The sequence below is a fragment of the Crocodylus siamensis genome, chromosome 1 (assembly GCF_052110815.1).
Source record: "Crocodylus siamensis isolate JL-2025a chromosome 1, ASM5211081v1, whole genome shotgun sequence".
NCBI classification, from domain to species: domain Eukaryota; kingdom Metazoa; phylum Chordata; order Crocodylia; family Crocodylidae; genus Crocodylus; species Crocodylus siamensis.
This window is the reverse complement of record NC_143395.1, coordinates 71,782,558-71,802,126: the sequence shown is the minus strand read 5'-3', so window position 1 is coordinate 71,802,126 and position 19,569 is coordinate 71,782,558. Positions and strand designations below refer to the sequence as shown.

Genomic DNA, 19,569 nt, shown 5'->3' with positions numbered 1-19,569 from the left:
CAAGCTCCACTCCGGTACTATTCAGGGGGCAGGAGCAGTTGCTCCACCTCTGGATTCTAGAGCTGTATTTTTCATTCACCTGAGAACTGCTAATTTGCTGGGCATAGGTGAGGCGTGGGGGGGGGGGGAGCATGGGAAGGCACATGCCCCCCTTAGTTTGGCCACTGCCAAAGCCACCACTGTCTTCTGTGAGTGGTCACCACCCGCACCCCCACACCACTGAAGCAGCCAGCAGCTGCTGCAGGTGGTCCTCATTCACTGCTTGCCACCCCCGCTGTTCTCTGCCACCAACACTGCCAGCAGTGGCTGCAGGTGGTCCCCGCTTGCTGCTTGCCACCACCGTCACCATGGGCAGCAGGCAGTCCCCGCTTGCTGCCACTGCCACTGTAGGTAACAGAGATGCTCTCCCCCTAGCACAGGGGTGGGCAAAATGTGGCCCGGGAGCCAGATGCAGCCTGCCAGGCCATTCTATCCAGCCTAAAAAATTTAGAAAATTAACATTTATCTGCCCTGGGCTGCCCATCATGTGGCCCTCGATGGCTTGCTGAAACTCAGTAAGCGGCCCTCTGCCCAAAATAACTGCCCGCCCCTGGCCGAGCACCACCTCTCCCTGTCCAAGCATCGGCACTGTCTTTTGAATGGGAGTGGGGGAAAGGAGCAGACGGAGCTTGTTCTGGGAGTTGCCCAGCCGGTGCTGGAGAATGAAGCAGGTAGACTGGATTCCCCTCCAATCCACCTACCCCACCCTCCAGCACCAGCTGGACAACCCCCGGAACGAGCTCCCTCTGTTCCCTTCCCCAAGCCCTGCTCCCAGCCACTCTGACAGATGTTAATGAAGGCACTTCGCTTTGGAGTGCCTTCACCTGAACTCTCATATAATGAGGGTTCTGACTGGTATATGATTGAGCAGTTTTAAAGTACTCAGCAGCCATGTACTTCTGTGAGTGCATGACTGCAGAGTGCTCTCAGTGGCCCACTGTGGAACAAACTATCACATCTGCACCCTTAGGTGATGATCAATTAGTCAAATATGTATAACCTAAAAAAAGTATATAACCTAAAAAAACTAAACCTAAAAAAATATAGTTTGTATAGCATGTATAACCTAAAAAAATAGGTTAAGGAAGTTGCAATGGAGTAATGGTCTTCCTAAACCACTTTTGGGGAGAGGAGAATTTATGGTATAGCCCTGTATACATATTACTGATTTTTCTAACCTCCACCATGTCATTTTTTCATTTTTATCATCATTATGCCGGAGAACTACACTCAACAGATTAGGACACCCTTGCACCAAATACTATGCGACCACAGAAAAGAGAGGCAGTCCCTTCTCCAGAAAGCTAACAATCTGTACAAAATTAGAGAGAACAGATGGAGATACAGGAATAGGGGAGTACAAGGAAACAACAAAATATTGATTAAATTAATAGGTCAGGGGTTCAACACACTGGAAACATTATTTTGTAGTTACCTTGTTAGGCCTGCCCAGGAGGGGAAGACTTAATAAAAAACTTATTTTATTAAGGTTTGTTTTGTGGGGAAGAGGGGGGAGTTGTTGTTGTTGTTGTGTTGTTTTGTTTTTTTTTTGGGGGGGGGGGAAGAGGGTTGTGTTTTTTGTGGATTTTGCCCTGGAACCCTAGATTTTGCAATTTCCATGAAATCGGCAATACCACAATTTAGGTTCACTTATGGATAAAGTGAAGGGCAGCGGCATGCTGAATGGATATGAGCAGGACACGATTTCTTTGGCACTGACAAATGAAAAGCATGCTGGGAGCCTGAAGAAAAGTTTAAACTCTGTGAATGTGTTAGAGATGTTATTTAAGAAGAAAAGAATCAACAAGTGGAGTGGGGGCAAGGGACCTAGCTGCTGGAGCCTGGCAGGACTGGGGAAGCAAGAAGTTTCCAAGAATCAGATTTCTGATAAATCAGGCAAACGGACTGCACAGTTGAAACAGAGGACACTCTTTGGCATCCTAACCCTGACTCCCACCCCTGTACCCACAGAATGGCTCTGTTCCCCTGTCACAGTAGTTTGTGAGGTCACTACTTTATGCTAGCATCTTCAGTGACCAAGTGGTGATTTTAGTGGAAATCAAGCTTTTCCAGTTTTAATCAAAATAAACCTGTGTATGTCCTATGATGCCTAGAGGTTCTCTGCAATTTTCTCCCAAGCTGAAAAGTTGATCTCATACATTTTTCAGAAGTTGGTAATGTAGCACGCTTGTACATATGATGAAAATTGTCCATTTTTATGGTTTAATTGCATCACGCTGTACATGTGTGTGCGCGGGGGGGCAGGGGTTACGATTAAATGAGTTTGCAATATTGCAAACTAAACCACATCCATATGTAGTTTAGTTTGCAACATAGCTATTTATAACATCACAGCCTTTGACAGCTCACTTCTACCCCAAGCGTGGGAGAGACAGGCTGAAGGAAGATGTGGTGAGGGGCCTGACCCTTTTTATTTTTTTCCACGGAGCCTGCCCACGTCTCCCATGGCTGGGGGCAAGCTGCCGGTGGGCTAAGCAGCCCTTGGGCTGTGGAGGGCCCCAGTCCATCTTTTCGTGGTGGCGGCACACCCCAGGGCAGGCTGCTAGTGAGTGAGTGTTGCCCCGGCTTAGGCTCAGAGAACAGTTGGACTGGGCTGGGTGCTGCCTGCGAGCTGAGGCAGCGCCTGCCCACTAGCCATCCACCTGGGTGGCCCTGGGGGGACACGTCACCACCACGGAGGGAAGGTCCGGGTCAAGGCCCACCAGCACCTCACTCACCAGATGCAGGAGAGGTGGGCAGGCCCCACAGGGAAGAAAGAAAGCTCAGGCCCCTCGCCACTTGTTTTTTTTCCTCAGCAGAGCCTGCCTATGCAAGCTGCCGCTGGGCCATACAGCCCCTGAGTTGCAGGTGGGCCTGGTCCTTCCCTGTGCAGCAGTGGCAGCAGCACCCCTCGGGGCTGCCTGGGTGGGGTGCTAGCAGGCTGGTGGCTGCCCCAGCTTGCAGGTAGCACCTGCAGGATCCAACTTTCCCAGAGTCCACGTGGGGAGCACAGCCTGGTGGACGAACTTCCAGTGCGCAGGCTTAGGGAAGAGATGGATCAGGCAGGTGCTGCCTGTTTGCTGGGGCAGCACCCACGCAGCTAGCACCCTGCCTGGGCAGCCCTGGGGGGCACTGCCACTGTGGAGGGAAGGACTGAACCCCCCCACAAGTCAGGGGCTGTGCGGCCTGGTGGCAGCTTGTGTGAGCAGACTCTGCTGAGAGGAAAAAAAAAAAAGCATCAAAGGGCCTGATCTTTTTTCTTTCCTTCCACGGACCTTGCTTGCCTCTCTCGTGGCCGGGGGGCAAGCTACCAGGGGCCCTGAGCTGCAGGTTTACAGACCTTTTCTTCCCGGTGGCAACACCCCCCAGGTGGCACCCACCTACTAGCAGCCCATCCAGGCAATCCTGGGGGGTGCCACCACCATGGAGGGAAAGACTGGGGGGCCCCACTGCTCAGGGGGTCACTCGGCCCATCGGCAGCTCTCCACAGCGGGCTCCACGGGAAGTAAAAAAAGGAAGAATCAGGCCCTTCACCATAATAGTGATGGAAGCTCCTAAGTTGAAATGGTAGGGTTTTTAAATTATCACAATTAAAAACCCACCATTTCAGTTTAGGAGACTAAACCCCCATCACATGTACAAGCAGCTTTACAGACAAATCTCTGTCAATGATGTTGAGTGCAGGGTCTTAATATGATGCACAGCTGCTTAAGACAGGGACAGAAATCCCTCTGGTTCTTCAAAGTAGCCAGCACAACTTGGGAGTGATATAAAATAAACATATACAAGGAATAGATGACTGGTTAATTCTTTTCTAACTTCTCGTACCTATTAGATGCAGTTCTTTTTTCATCCTTCAATACGTGACAAGTCATCTTTAAGGACCAGACAAAATGTCATGAAACAGAAAACACCTTCAAGCTGAAAAGCTGTTTGCATACTTCGTGAGCACAAAGCAGGAAGAAAGCAGTTAATTTATTTAACTGCATCTTAAAATATATTTTATAAAAATAAGAAACCTTTTCATCCACAATTATCAAATAAGGCTCCATTCCACAAGTGAATAATACAAAATATGTATTATGAAAAGAGTACTCTTGCAGCTATATGTTGAGGCTGCCTTGCTGTTTCCATCATAATCCCCTGGTTTCAGTTGCTTGTAAGATAAAAAAGCTTTTCTTTCTCTCTTGGCCTGCAAGTCTGGTCTCTGCCTAAGGATGAATCCTTTTATAAGTGTTAAGCAAAAAGAGATTAGGCACTTGTTCATATGCAGGAGGTGGGGTGGGAAAACACTTTCCCAATAATTAAAAGGAATGCTCAAACCTCTTTTGGGCAGCTTGAGTGCCAAATAGCTCGGCTTCAATAACAGAGAAATGCTTTTGAAAGTTTTAATGAAAACTATTTTAGAACCAAGAATTCCTCGTGACTCTGCCTCAGTCCTTGAGGATAACTGCCCATTTCTGCCCCTGCATTTCCCTACCAAGAGGACTCCTTGTTCTGTTTATTCCACACAAAGTGTTCTTGGTATCCTGACATCACTGCTACAACTTTTCTGCTAGACTGGGGTGCCCAACCTTTTCACCCCACAGGCCAGATGGATGGTGCTAGTTCCCTCCACGGGCTGGATTCAGAGATGGCTTTAGGGATGGGATATGTGGGTAATTTCCCAGCGCACCGTGATCAGGGGGTGCCACACACACACACATACGTGTAAGCAGCCCACACTCATAACAGCACTCTTTCCCTGCCCCAACAGAAGGAGTGGTGCCCAGTGCAACCCACCCCTCACCTTCTCTGCTGCCTCCAGCTGCAGGTCAGGAGGAGCCAGGCTGGGTAGTGCAGGTGGCAGCAGTACACCATGCCACTCTCCCTTTCCACCAGACTGAGCCTTGCATTCCTGCCTGCAGCAGTGCTGCTGACCTGGAGGAAGTGGGGAGGGGAGGATGCCGAAATATAAGTTTGCCCAGGACACCATTTTCCCTAAGGCCAGCTCTGAGGTCCCATCTGAAGCATGAGGTAGGAGTGGCAGGGCTCCATCTGGTACGTGTGGTAGGAACAGCTGGGGCCAGATGAGGCCACGCAGCAACAGCCCCACCCAGCCCCAGCCCCAATCCAGCTATGAAGTGGTGGCCTGGCACTGATCTTGTAGCATGGTTTAATTATGACCATGTGTCTGGAGCACCCTGACGAATGTGGTCTGGTCCTGGCACCCTGCTGCCAGCCCAAGTCCATGGCAGACTGCAGGTACCAGCGAGCAGCAGGAGGGGGAGGGGGTGCCAGGGAGCAGTCTCAGGGCACTGCTCTCGGCAACAAAGGGACCATTACTGGCTCTTGCTGCTGTCATGGTACCGCTGCATGCACAGTGGGGACCTGAGCACCAGGACTGCCGCAGAGATGTTGGGCTATGTGCAGGCAGGATAAAGCATGGCATAAGGGACATTCCACTTCACTGGGTGCTTTTGCTAAAGCAGCTTCTCCCTGGCAGCTGTGGGAGCTTGGCTGCGCAGGGCCAATTGGCAATGAGGCAGCAGCGTGCTCTGAGGCTCCAAATGCTTCTGGCTCCACTGGCCGCATGTGAGTCCACCCTGCCCACCTGGGACAGCAACATAGGCTGCATGGGGAGCAGGGCTTCGGGTAGGAGCCATGGGCAGAGGGGCAACGTGTGTGGTCACCTTCTTCCTCATTGAGGGCCAGGGCAGGCAGGAGGCATGTGTGCGCGCACATGTGAAGTGCAAAGCAAACCAGAAAAAGGTTTATTTACATCAGTAGCTTAAAATGCCTTTCACTATTGCTAAATTGGTTATTAGATCAGCACTGGCAGAGACGGTTGGTTAGTTGTTGGCTAATGGTATCATCCAAGAAAATCTTTATCAGTGCAACCCCTTGTAAAGATATTTAAAGGGAGACTGCCCAGCACAGCAACATACACAACCACTTGGCAACTGAGGGCTAAATCATGGCTCTCGAATGAAATCCTGGGATAACACACATGCAAGCCCCTGTGGAAGAGGCATCATGTCCTGCATAAGGAAGGCACAATGGCTTCAAAGTCTCTGGGCAAAGTGTACAGTGAATGCAGTTGCTACACTTGTATAAAATGAATACAACATGCTCACCCTGTTGCTGTAATCTCAGCATTAGTTTTGCTGAATGTCTTGGGTTATCTTTAACTGTAATTCTGCTGGAGAAAGTAGTAGGTTCTCCTAAGGCCTAGAGCAGTGGCTGGCAACTTCTCAGAGCCATAGGTTAGAACAACCTAGCTCAGCCCTGAGGCAGGTTGCAGCCATGGCTTTTCCTTACCATTGCTTGTTCCCATCCCCAAGGTGTGACACAGGTGCAGGTCCTCATGTCTAGCCCCAGCACGGACACAGGAAAAGCTCCCTGTCACTGGAATTCTGGCAAAACCTCCCCACAACCACCAACATGCTGCTGAAGCTCCCTGGCTCTTATGCCAGATCCAGCCGCACCACAGGCCAGATCCAGCCAGAGGGCCATATGCGGCCGAACCCAGTCACAGAGAGCACAAACAGTTGCATTATAGCTGCTTCTTATGTGCTTGTTTAACAGGAAGAAGAAATGCTCTGTGCACTCACTGCTCCCCCCCACCCCCATACACACCACAACATACACAAACTTAACAACCCTAATTGGTCCATCAGAGTAAAATCCATGTCCTACAAATCCTGAAATAACTAAAAAGGACTTGAAAGTAAACCCATAATTCTTCAAAGCCAATAATTTCCAAGGGTGTTTCTAATCTCATTCTTCATGTAAAGGGCATGACCAAATACTGCATCCTATAGGAAGTCAGACCCATCTGAGAGGTTTGGTAACATCACTTTGAACTGAGCCATTTCCAGGAGTCACAGAATTTGTCACCAATTTCTGCAGTAGATTTACAGAAGGAAGGCAGGAAGGAAGGAAAACACCTAGGGAAATCCGACTTCTGATCTATTTTATAGTAAATCTACAGTAGTTCAATAGGAAATCGGCTATATCAGACAACTATACTGAAATTAGTGAAGGATAGGATACTTTCACAAAGCACTCTGCTTTGTTACACCTGAGATGGGCTGAAGGCTAAAAGCAATCTCTTTTACCTTCTCCTATGTTTGAAATCCTCCTGGTCACATACAGACTATAAAGTCTCTTTTCACTATCCACATCATACACCAATAAATAGTATGGCACTGACAGCAGCAACAGCTCTTGCAGAGCTACTGTCATGATGGCAGTAGTGTGAAAATAAAGCAATTTTGTGCAGGTCCAGCTACAAAGTATACAGGAGACCCTCCCCATTCGCAGGGGATATGTATCCCCCATGAACGGCAAAATCCGTGAATAAGGCACTGATTTCATGAATGCCATCTGCGTTCATGAACTCAGCGCCCCCGGCGGCTGGGAGGGGGCACGGCTGTGTTGGTGACAGTGGGAGCACGGCAGTGGCAGTGTGGCGGTAGCAAGTATGGAGCTCCTGAGGAGCTCCTTTAAGAGCATTTAAGATGTGTGCATTAGCAAATATTTGAAACCGCGAATGCCAAACTCGCAAATAGCAAGGGTTTCCTGTATTCAATAAACTTACTGTCTGCTTCCCTTTACAGGAAAGAAAGTACTGATAAGAAGTAGGCCATTAATTTATAGTCAAGTTTTTATAGCGAATTTGTTACTTTACAGTCATGAATTTGTTTGCCAGTAAAAGGAAAAGAACTATTCATGTCAACCTTGCAATGTCTCTCTTGTCCAGTAGTGTAAAAAGGTGGGGAAGGAGGGGAGGGCAAGAAGGGCACCAACCCCAGGCACTGATTTACAGGGGTCTCCCCCTAGAATAGCACCCTCCCCCTGGCGTCTTCTTTCTGGTAGGAAAGTTTTCCTCAGGGCACCACACTACTTATGAAAAAACTGGAGTAACCTAAAGATAAAGCAACTGTCCATAGTAATCACTACTACAACTACACAGGAGAACCTGAAGCAGCATTATTAAACCAGCAAGGAAAACCTCTTTGCTGTGCTGTGCTTGGCTACTGCTGCAAGTTTCAATCCCAGCTGAAGTTATCATAATCATCCATTTACTATCAATCACATACAACATTTAAAAAAACAGAATACATTATACATCCACTGTCTGAAGATACAGTCCTTGTTGCTTTTGGTAATACTGTTATGCCCGAGAAACCATTTTGGAATTCCAAGACAAAAACTGGAAAACTTTGAAGTGCAGGTTGATTCTGGAAATAATCGACAGTGAAAGGAGACTTAATTTACAGCCTAGTCACAGATAAGGCCTGTGCCTCATATTGCTTACATAATCCCAATAAGAAAAATGACTGTATATTCTGATTTTTAAGAATGCTGAAGCATCTACTTAACAAGAAGTGAAATCTGGTGAAACTTAATTAGTTATATAACTATATTAAATGCAAAAGACTGTATCTTTAGAGGAACACCAATGACCTTTATATTTAGAGCTGCCAAATACTTCCCATCATTAAAAATTCTTGTGACATTTTTCTGGAAAAAAACACCAATGCCTTTTTCACCCCAGGGCCTTGAAATCTGGGATGGGGGTTGATCTCGAGTCAGGAAGGTTACTTCTTGATGGCCCCACAAAAATTTGTTCCAATTTGCCATGTTATATGCTGCTGGAAAAAAACAACTAATTGAGAGAGAGTAAAATGGTTCTCCAAGAGGTACTATTCACATATCTCACGTAATTGATTATTGGTGCACACATACCTTAGACTGACTCTTGAGTTTGAGGGCATAACCATCTATTGGTTCACTCACTACAAAGAATCCCATAGTAGCAAGGACTGCGGAGTGGTTCAGAGGAGCAAAAATGGATATCAAACCTGGAAGGATAGAACCAACCATTACTTTCTTCAAAAGCTTGTCCAATATATCAGATGTTCCACAAAGTGACTGTAAAGTAGCTTTGCCAAAGGTACATTAAATCTGGACACTTTTACAGTAATGTAGTGCTGGATAAACCCAGAACCCTAGCTGAAGTACTCAGCATGGCTGACTGCTCCTTAAACTGGAAGTAGTGTAGCTATGGCCACACACTGCCGCTCAACACTACCAAACTGCTACAAAAACATGGTTTGGAAATAACTGGCCCATAACAGTGCAGTGTATTTGAATGAACCGGTCCGAAGCATGTAAACTTATAAAGTAATCATGTAGACATGGTTCCACTGAACTCAAGGCTTTAATTCCAGAATTATATATATAAAGGGCATAGTCTGTCTGTGTATCTATCTGTCCATAACGCTCTTTGTCAACTGTGCCTGCACCGCTGAGAGGGTGGTGATTGGCTGTGCGGGCCCAGGCAGGTGAACAGGGGGGTGGGGAAGAGTCACAGTGGTGGTGCCCGCCCCCCTGCAGGAACTTTTGTTGGGTCTCTGCAGACTTTTTTTGGGTCACCCAATGCCCCGGTGATAAAGACCTGAGCTAAAATACGACCAATCAGCTCATTGTTGCTTGGCTCACATACAGATTTCAACCATTTCTGCATTCAGGCCAGATGAAGTGTAGTGTGATGAGTCACAAAGGTTCAATATGCAAGCAGGCAAAGGCAACTTCTTAACCAGTGTCACAGGATAAGTGTGTAGATGAGTATATGGATCAAGAATGACTCATAGTCTTTCTATTGGTAAATAAACTACTGCTATCCTGGAGTTGGAATGGCTTCTAGGAACCTATATCAGAGGGCTGATTTGTCTTTATTTTCAGGCCTAACGGACAAAAGATTTGTGTTCTGGTGAATAAAGTCTGCTATTTGTTGGAGCACTTTTTTGTGAGTCATTCATCCATTGGCGACACATAGGTGGTGCACGCGGGTGCACATGCACGCCCTGAGCGTTGCGGCACACTCCCTGTGAAAAGATCCCACCAACTCTATTGGCGGCACCTGCAGGCAGTCACTGCTCACCACCCCCTTCCACCATCGACACCACCAGCAGTATCTATGGGCGGTCCACAATTGCTGCTGGACATAATTGCTGCTGATACTGCCAGCAACATCTGCGGGTGGTTGCTGACTGCTAGTTGGTGCTTGCCACCCCTCCCCACCCCTGACAGTGCTGTGGCCACCTGTGGGAGCTCCCTACTTGCCGCCACCACACTCTCACCGCCTGCAGGAGCTTGCTGTGTCCCCCCAGCCTCTGGGGGGAGCACGCCCGGGCCCAACGCTGGAAGGAGGGGAGTGTACCCAGGTCCAACACAGGGGGGGAAGGAGCAGGCCCAAGTAGGGGAAAAGCCAGCCCGCTGAGATGGGGGAAGAACAGTGGACCTGGGGGAGTGAAGGAGCAAGCCTCCTTCCCCCCTCAGGCCCGGGCCCACTCCTCCCCAACCTCCCTCCCCTGTGTCAGCCCCTCCCCTGCTCCTCCTATCCCCAAGTGGGCCCAACATGGGGGGGAGCGGGAGGTGTGCCATGGTGTCGGCCATGACAGTGGAGCCAGGGGAGACCTGGGCCCAGGCCTGATGCGGGGGGGGAGCAAGCCCGAGCTAGGGGAAAACCTGGCCTGATGCACCAGTGTGGGGGTGGGGTGGAAGCAAGCCCAGCCCAGCCCAACACAGCAGCTGCAGGGGATATGGAGGAACGAGCCTCCTTCCCCCCATCAGGCCTGGGCCCACTACTCCCCCACCCTCGTTCCCCCTGCATCAGCTCCGAGTCCGCTCCTCCCATCCCCCTGCTGCAGTGGCCCAGCTACTCCCTACCCTCAGGCCCAGTCCTCCCCTGCATCAGGCCCGCTCCTCCCTTCCCCCCACTGCTGTGGCAGGGATGGGAAGAGCGGGCCTGGATCCCAAGCAACAGGAGGGAAGGGGGAGTGGGCCCAGATGGGGGTGGGGGCCAGGGCCAGGGCTTCCCCCCCAGTCATGCTTGACGGGCAACCAGCTAGTGTAACTATAATAGCAAGAGTCTTTTACCAGTAAAGTCTTATGATGCGAGATAAGATTTTAGAGCCAATATATAAGTGCTAGTGATACATGACCTCCTGACTGGTATGAGAAGTTCCAGCACTAACAGCCTCAATACCACAAGATAATCATAGAAGACAATCTCAATGGTATATGAAAAGAAGGTCCCAAGGTAGGGTGTCTTATGCCTAAAGAGGTGCTCGTAGAATTTTATCTTTGGTACTGAGCTACTTTTAGCCTTTGAGAAATCAGGAGGGGTTTGGGGCGTTAGACGACCTCTCATTTTTCTTTTTGTGAGCTCTGTGCTCCTTCCATCTTTTATTGCTCAATATTTTATGAGAGCTGGAGGAAGCTTTCACCATGAGAACATGGGGGCATACACAAAAAGGCAGCTAAAGCACTTTCTGACAGAGTACAAAGGTGTTTCTGCCATAGTCAACCCAAGATGAGAGGACTGACATAATGATCTCTCTAATTAATCCACTTTCAAGTAAGATTCCCTTCCTTATTGGGTTCTTTTAAAAACAATATTTAATGGTGGGGCATCTACCTTTGATGTGTCCTTTCCCAGATACAGTACATATCTGGTCTGCCAATTGTCAAAAGGCATTATAGCATGGCACAAGGGAGTTCTTCAAACCTGAACAAGGTCAGCTGCAGTGGCTGAACTCAGACTTCAAGCTCTGACTCATAGCAACAATTTATAAGAAAGAAAGGAAGGACAAACTGACCCTTTCTGCCCTCAGAGGGAAACAAGACACTCAGGGTAGAGTGGATGCTTGCTGACCAAAATAATTCACCTTAAGAGCACTGGATTTATATACATCAACTCTGGAATATAATTTTATAAATAAAACTGCCCCACTATTGGCTGTTGTATAGTGTGTGCAAGTAAAAGGTGGTGTGCGTATTTAATTTTTAAAAAGAACATTTTGTTTACTTTAAGAGATCAGTGGCCAACTCTCCCATTACAATCCAGGTAGAGAACACCAAGTCTTCCTCCAGATTTTATGTATGGCTCCACAAGACTAAAACGAACCCCTTTATCTCTAAGTAATTTCACTACCTCTCTCAACAATGTTTATACATAATGAAAGTCACTTGGCCTGCTTGAACTTTTGAGGGATGTGGATAGAAAATTACTTAGAACAGGCATCTCTTGATCTCTGAAGCAGAAATTATTGCCAAAATTCCAGTTCTGCAACTTCAATTAGAATTGTTGTTGTATAGAAAGCACTTGCTGTCCTTCTTCCTTTTAATTAGCAGTAATGCATAATAGTACTGTTCTTTAACCTTAATCCTAACATGCTTTAAAATCAGTGGAATGCTTTCAGTTTTATGAATGTATGTATGAGAATCCCTACAGCACAGAAAAAGACTGCACTTTAGATACTAGGGAGCTGATTACTTGTTATACTTTTTGTTGCAGTTTTTCAGCAGACTCAGTGTTTTAATTACTGATTCATTTACCTGCCATTAGTAATTGACTGAAAGTGGAGAGCAGATAATCAAAATCCCAGGTAACAGGAAATATTTTTTTATTTGATATAAAATAAAAATCCAAATGGAAAGACAATTAATTCCATAATGAGCCAAATTCTATGCCTGTGTTTAAAATTACTTGCTGATAATATTTTTAAAGGTCCCAACATGCTATTTTGCACAGATAGATGGGAAAATACATTAGTGACAACAGTTGAAAAATATTAGGTTGTCATCCAATAACACAACTTCACCACTTCGGTAAATGAAGCTATATTCAAGTACTTACTTCATAAAGATGACTTCAAACCAAAAGCCAAGATGCATAAATAAACCTCCAAACTTCCAGATTCTGAAAGAAGCCTGCAGCTAAGGCACAAGTGGATAACTCTACACTTGTTATTTTTAATGCTTTTGCTACTTTTATTTCCTTGACACTTACTTTCTAATTTTTGTTCCATGTGAACCCAATATTTTTTCAGGATCTACCAGCACTGGTGGCTGTGCAGTTACTACACCTGGTTTCACTTATTCTATTTAGTGCCTCCAGCTTCATGTCCTAAAATATCATATTATTTATTTATTTATTTTATATCTTACTAAGCAAAATTTGTTGGTTAATGAGAGTAATGATACATTCAAATCACTGATACAATGTGTGCTTAAAAATGGAATGAGGAATAAAGAAATAGCAACACCCTCCTACAGATAGCTGTCAGAATCCGGATATGCAAACCCCTACTACACATTGTGTAATAGTGTAAAGTAGACCCATCTGCTTAAATGGGGAGCTGCATAGGCTCAATTGACTGCAAGGACCTTGTTTCAATCCCAGGTGAAATCCCTCTACTCACTGGTTCCCTGAAGCCCACCCAGCCTCCCACCCAATGGGAGCTACCTGGGAGTAAAGGTTACCAGAGTGTGGTTTTGACCACATCACCTCCTTTTTGTGCCAAATTTAAAGAAACAGAGGAACCCTGCCTCAATGGCCTGTATCAGGACACGTTTACCTTTTATAGTCTAAATTGCCTAGCAGCAGCAGCTTAATGATCAATATTTAAGAAAGCAATTGTTACAACTTAACATTTACAGCCCAAAAGAGCCTATTTCAGTTAAACCATATCTTGTAAGTGTATTTTCCTAGTGTATTTTGTAATTCAGTTGCTATTTCTATCAAGTATAAAACCAAATAAACAAATCAGAAAGCTATAATCATACCCACAGTCATACATACAACATTCTGTTTGTACTTTAGCTGTAGTACTTATGATTTAAAAAGAAAAAAAAGAACAAAAAACAAAAACTAGAATGATAGACTTGAATAGAAATGTAGGTCTGCAAGGAACCTCTAAAGATAAAATAGTCAATTTTCCTCTGATTCAGACATATTTGTTTCTTACAAGACTTGCTGTCTTTTCTCCCCACTGGGATAGTATGCCTTTGTGCCTAAACTCGATTTTTCTTTATAATTCCTTCCTATGGGACCTTACCTAGGACTTTCAAAAGCTTGTGGATGTCAAGTCCACTTTTTGGTCATCTACTGTCATTATCAGGGATCTGGGTTTGCCTTTTCCCACAGAAAAATGGAGGAAAGCACAGATTTCCCCCCTTATCAGAGTAAAACGTGAACTTCTCATTTTAGCAGAGAAACCCATGGATTTTGCAATTTTGCAACAAGCCCCCTGCAGGCTAGTCGAGGTGCAGCCTGCAAGGGGCTGGGAAGGAGGGCAGTCAGGCAGGGGGCACCTGGTCCCAGGCAGCCTGGAGAGCAGCTCCCCCAGGTAAGTTGGTGTGGGGGGAATTGAGGATCCCCATAGGGAGGGAGGGAGTTGGGCAGGCCAGGGGCAGGGACTGCTGCCCAACCGAGTGGTGTGTGAGGCTTGGGATGCAGGGCCGCAGTGCAAGGCTGCAGGGCCCCATTAGGGAACAAAGGCAGCTCATCCAGGGCGTGGCCAAGAGGGGGCTGGCTCCCTGCTGCTGCACACATGCCTAGGGGAAGAGGGGGGACCCGTGCCTCCCAGATCTGCATGTGGGGTGGGGGTAGACACGGGTTGCATGCTGCAGGCTTGAACTCCTACCCTGCTGCCCTCCCCCAGGGCCTCTGCTGCCCAGCGTGTGTGACCTGGTGCTGCAGGACACAGCATGGCCACATAGGAAGACTGCTTGCCACTGCAAGATCCACACTGCCCTGGTGAATACATCCCCTGCATACAACGCCCCCACTGTGGCCCCCGCTGACCTCGCTCGCTCATGCAGGGGAAGCATTGCCAGATCAGCATGGAGCTTGAAGTGGCAAGCAGCTTTCCTGTGCGGCTGCACTATGCCTTGCAGCACTGCGTTGCACACACAAGGCTGTGGAGGCCCTGGGGGAGGGCAGCAGGGTGGAAGCCCGAACGCAGCCCGTGCCTATAGATGGGTTCCCCTGCCCCCAAGAATGCACACAGCAGTGGGGAGCTGGCCCTGCCCCTCCCCTGGCCAAGCCCGCAGTAGGCAAGGGGGGGAGGAAGCCGGGCTCTGCTCCATTGCAGCAGCCACCACCTCCTGCTGGGGGCAGGGGGCTGCGGACCCAGGTCCCTGGCCCCACAGCCCTGCCAGCTGGAGGCCCCCTCCGGAAGGTCTAGGGGAACAGCAGGCTGTGGGTGAGGGGCAAGGACCACCAGCTGTGGGGCTTGTGTCATCACTTGTGTCCTAAAGATGAAGCTTGAGTTTTAAAAGCCATGAGGACCCAACAGTTCACATGTATGTCAATATAGACTTTATGACCCTAACTTTTAACTATCTTCTTTAAAAATTTAGACCGTAGTTCTTTTTCAGTTTACATACATGCAACCACCTGACAAGAACAGAAATTGATCGATTCTCTAACAACTTAAAAAATGCAGTAAAACCCTAAGGCAGACAACGTTCTTTGGGTAAATCTGATATCTTTTATTAGACCAACTCAAATAGTTGGAAAAATTCTAAGAGTTAGCATGTCCTTAACATTTTTGGAAAAATCAACAACTTATTTAGGTGCCTAAATCATGGGCATACTATATATACTGGCAGGTCCCCACTTTTGAAACTCTGGTCTATACTTTTGTAAGAATCTACCAGCCTATGGCCCTTCATACCTGTCTGCTACCACAAGTTATCTTACCCTAACGATGGTAATGTAATATTATAAATTATAACATTAATAACAATATACAAAACTCTACAAATATTTGAAGAAAGGGGATAAAGTATGTTTTGTGTTTTAAGGAAGTGCAAAATAGAATTAGTATATGCTAGATATAAACAGCACTTCTTCTAAGATGCATTTTTCACAGCTTTAGCTTGACTCATTGAAAGCTAAGCAGTTCATATCTCTAGCTGTCTACACTAGAAAATACCTAACACTTTCTACAATGTATTCCCACGCTACTTAGAATCAGTAGTGGACCCCAAAGTAGATATTTACCCAGTATTTGGAAACCAATGATTTACATTTTTCTACTTCAGATTTATTACCAGAAATACAATGATGTCTATCAGTGGAAGCCTTCTGACATTTAAGCCACCTGGCAAATAACTCAAAAAGAACAAACAGAAAGAGTGATAGAAGGAGGATGAGATGAAAATAAAAGCATAAGAAGTAGCAATGTGATTTTAACTTAAGTTCAAAGCATTAGTGTAATTAAGCACACAAGCTTATGCTGCCATGAAAGCAACCCCTTTTCTGTGTTTAAACTGAGCTGTCATTCAACTTTCTATAAATTGTCTAAGCAGTGCACAGTACTCATGTGGAAGAATGTTAGTTTGATATATCAGTATTCATTCTAGAAACTGACTTTAGGCTCATTTTTTTCTACAAGCCTTACAAAAATGAGTAGCATTTTAGCTAGACAGCAGTAGAAATTAAATGATCAAATAGTCTCTTTCAGCTTTCAAAATCTGAAATTAGTTTAAGGCAAGGGTCCCAGAGTTGTGCCAATATAGTGGCTCCAGCAGCTGCAAGGTTTAACATCACTTACGTAGCACATGGGTCTTCTGACACACAGAGCCAAATGAGTTTGACACTCTTAGTTTAAGGCTAGTGACTGTCTCTTCTGTTGGACAGACAAGAGGATTTGTACCCTTGACTGAGAGGGGGGTTAAAGAGGATGGAGCTAGACTGTTCTCAGCAGTGGCAGGTGACAAAACAAGGAACAATGGGGCCCCTGACACTGTCTTGCTAATGCTTCATGAAAATCCTGTTCAACAAGCTCTCCATTCAGCAATACCTTGGTTCAACAAGATCTCTGGCAGTTTAATTGTTTCTGTTTCTGAACTTTAAGAGGCCTCCCTCCCCCTTCACCCCTCTACTTAGTTTAATTATGTTTCTGTTTCTAACCTCTTCCCTCTCTCTTCCTGGAAGATAGTACCAGGCCCAGGTCAGCTGCAAAAAAATATGAGCAAGGAGTTTCAAGGTCCTTGCAGACCACACCTGGAAGATAAGTAATCCATCTTCCAGGAAGAAAGGGAGGTTTGAAAGAAGGTTAAAAAATAAGGGATCAGCTAATTGGTACATATACCAAAGTAACAAACTAGGGTACACCTGCATGGGCATCCGTGTGGTAACCTGTGATTCACTCTCTTATGCAATCATTAGAATCTAATCGGTTTCTACATTCAATGTATAACACAGGTATAAAAGATGTAAGTGTCCTACAACACTTCATACCTTTAACTCCTGTGTGCTTCCCTTCTACCAACCAGTCCGATTAGCTGGCTGACATTGATTAAAGGCTCTCTAAATTTACACAGTGTATATACATGCACTAAACTAGGGATTAAGAAGAACCATGCAGGGCTGGGGTCCAACCAACCCAGCTACTTACACCACCCTGAGCTGCTTGTACTCCAATATTGTCAGCTTCTCCAGTTTAAATTTCTTCTCTGCACTCTTTTGACCCTATATGCCTTCTTACTTGTTCCTTCCTCATCCTCTGTTTTGACATTATCTCCAACCCAACAGCAGAATGTCTGCAACATTATGAGTACATCCAAGATCAAATTCCCACAACAATATACAAACAATCCTGTCTGCTTTGCTTCATATAGAGAGATTGTGAGATCACTTAAATTAAAGAAATCATGGAAAATTAGAGTTGGACGGGACCTCAGGAGGTCTAGTCCAACCCCCTGCTCAAAGCAGGACCCACGGCCAAGTAGATCATAGATTCATAGATGTTAGGGGCTGGAAGGGACCTCATGAGCTCATCAGGTCCAGCCCCCCTGCACTTGGGCAGAAAAGACTGCTGCGGTCAGATGACCCCAGCAAGGTGAACGTCCAGACATTTTTTGAAAATTTTGAGAAGGTGCTTATATCATCCCTGGGGGGGTCTATTCCAGACCCTGGATACTCTAACTATAAAGTTTTTCCTTGTGTCCAATCTAAAGTGATCTTCTAGCAATTCATGACCATTATTCCCCTGGGGTGCTTTGGTGAACAGATGTTCTCCCAGGTCCTGATGTATGTCCCTTACATACTTATAAGCTGCCACCAAGTCCCCTCTAAGTCTTCTCTAGGCTGAACAGTGTCATGTCTCTCAGCCTCTCATCATATGCACAGCTCTCCTTTAGACTCTCTCAAGCGTCTTCAGATCCTTCCTGAAGTATGGTGCACAGAACTGGATGCAGTACCCCAGCTGCAGCCTCACCAAAGCTGAGTAGAGGGGGAAGATGACATCCTTAGTCTTGCTTGAGATACATCAGTAGATGCATGCCAGTGTCTTATCTGCTTTGCTGGCTACAGCATCACATTGGTGGCTCATGTTCATTCTGCGGTCTATCATGACCCCCAGGTCTCTTTTGGTTGAGGTGCTAGCAAGTGTAGCACTATCAAGCCTGTGCGTTTGTTGTAGATTATTTCTCCTCAGACGGAGCACTTTACATTTCTCGGTATTAAACATCTCAGGTTTTAATCTGCCCATCTTGCAAGCCTGTCCAGGTCAGCCTGTATCCCCAGCCTATCCTCCAGCATGACCATACACCCCCATAATTTGGTGTCATCTGCAAACTTTGCCAGGATGCATTTAACATGCAAATCCAAATCATTAATGATTATGTTGGAAAGTATTGGTCCAAGTACTGAACTCTGAATGCCACTGATCACCACGTGCCATATCAACTCAGTTCTGTCTATTAATATTCTCTGGGTCCTGCCTCAGAGCCAATTTCCTAGCCACCAGACCACTGAGGTGTTGAGGCCACAGTTCCCCAATTTTACCATGAGAACATCATGGGAGACCAAGTCAAAGGCCTTTCTGAAATCCAAGTATATGACATCTACCTCATCTCCCTTAGCCAGGTGGCATGTTACCTGATCATAGAAGGAAATAAGGTTGGTCAGGCATGACCTGCCCACAATGAAGTCATGTTGGCTATCTTTTAGAATGCTGCCTTCACAGTTAGATTATCACTAATGTATTCTTTAATAATTTTTGCCAGTATTTTTCCAGGGACTGAGGTCAAACTGATTCGCTTGTAATTCCCCGGGTCTTCCTTCCTTCCTTCCTTTCTTGAAGATAGGCACCACATTGGCCCTCTTCCAGTCTTCTGGAACCTCTCCCAAGAGCTCTCAGATACCTTTGTCATTGGTCATGTGATGAAATCACCCAATTCTTTTAGCACTCTTGCGTGTAGTTCATCCGGTCCTGCTGACTTGTAGATATTGCACCTCTCCAGGTGTTTCCTCAAAAGATCTTCGCGAACTATGGGTGGGTGATCACCTCCACCTTGATCATCTTGTATCCTGTCAGGCAGGGTAACACTGTTAGACTGGTGGAATACCACTGCAAAGTATTCATTTAGGAGTTTGGTTTCCTCCTGGGTGTTGGTTATCAGCTGTCCCATTAAAGTCAGTAGGGGGTCCTACGTTTCCCTTATTTCTTCTCTGACTTCCTACACATCTAAAAGAAGGACTTTTTATTGTTCTTGATTTCCATTGTCAGTTTGAATTCGGTTTCAGCCTTTGCTTTTCTAATCTGCTCCCTACAGGTGCGGGCTATTGCTGTGTACTCCTCCTTGGTGGTAATGCCTGACTTACATCCCCTATAAACTTCTCAGGAGGTCCATAACCTATTGAGCTAATAGAGTCTCCCAACCCTTTTCCCTTTTGCTCCA

The 19,569-nt window shown here is 46.3% G+C and overlaps 1 protein-coding gene across 5 annotated transcripts in view; it reads right to left on the bottom strand.

Annotated features, from left to right (window-relative positions):
- Window positions 1–19,569, bottom strand: part of ANKRD6 (ankyrin repeat domain 6) — a 215,490-nt gene that overhangs the window by 93,539 nt on the left and 102,382 nt on the right. For 4 of the 5 annotated variants that reach the window (XM_090036679.1, XM_090036706.1, XM_090036715.1 and 1 more), the window contains exon 2: window positions 8,773–8,888. The exons of the other annotated variant lie outside the window; for it this stretch is intronic. The gene's annotated coding sequence lies outside the window, so the exon portion shown is untranslated. The remainder of the gene's footprint in view (window positions 1–8,772; window positions 8,889–19,569) is intronic. 5 annotated transcript variants of the gene reach the window in all.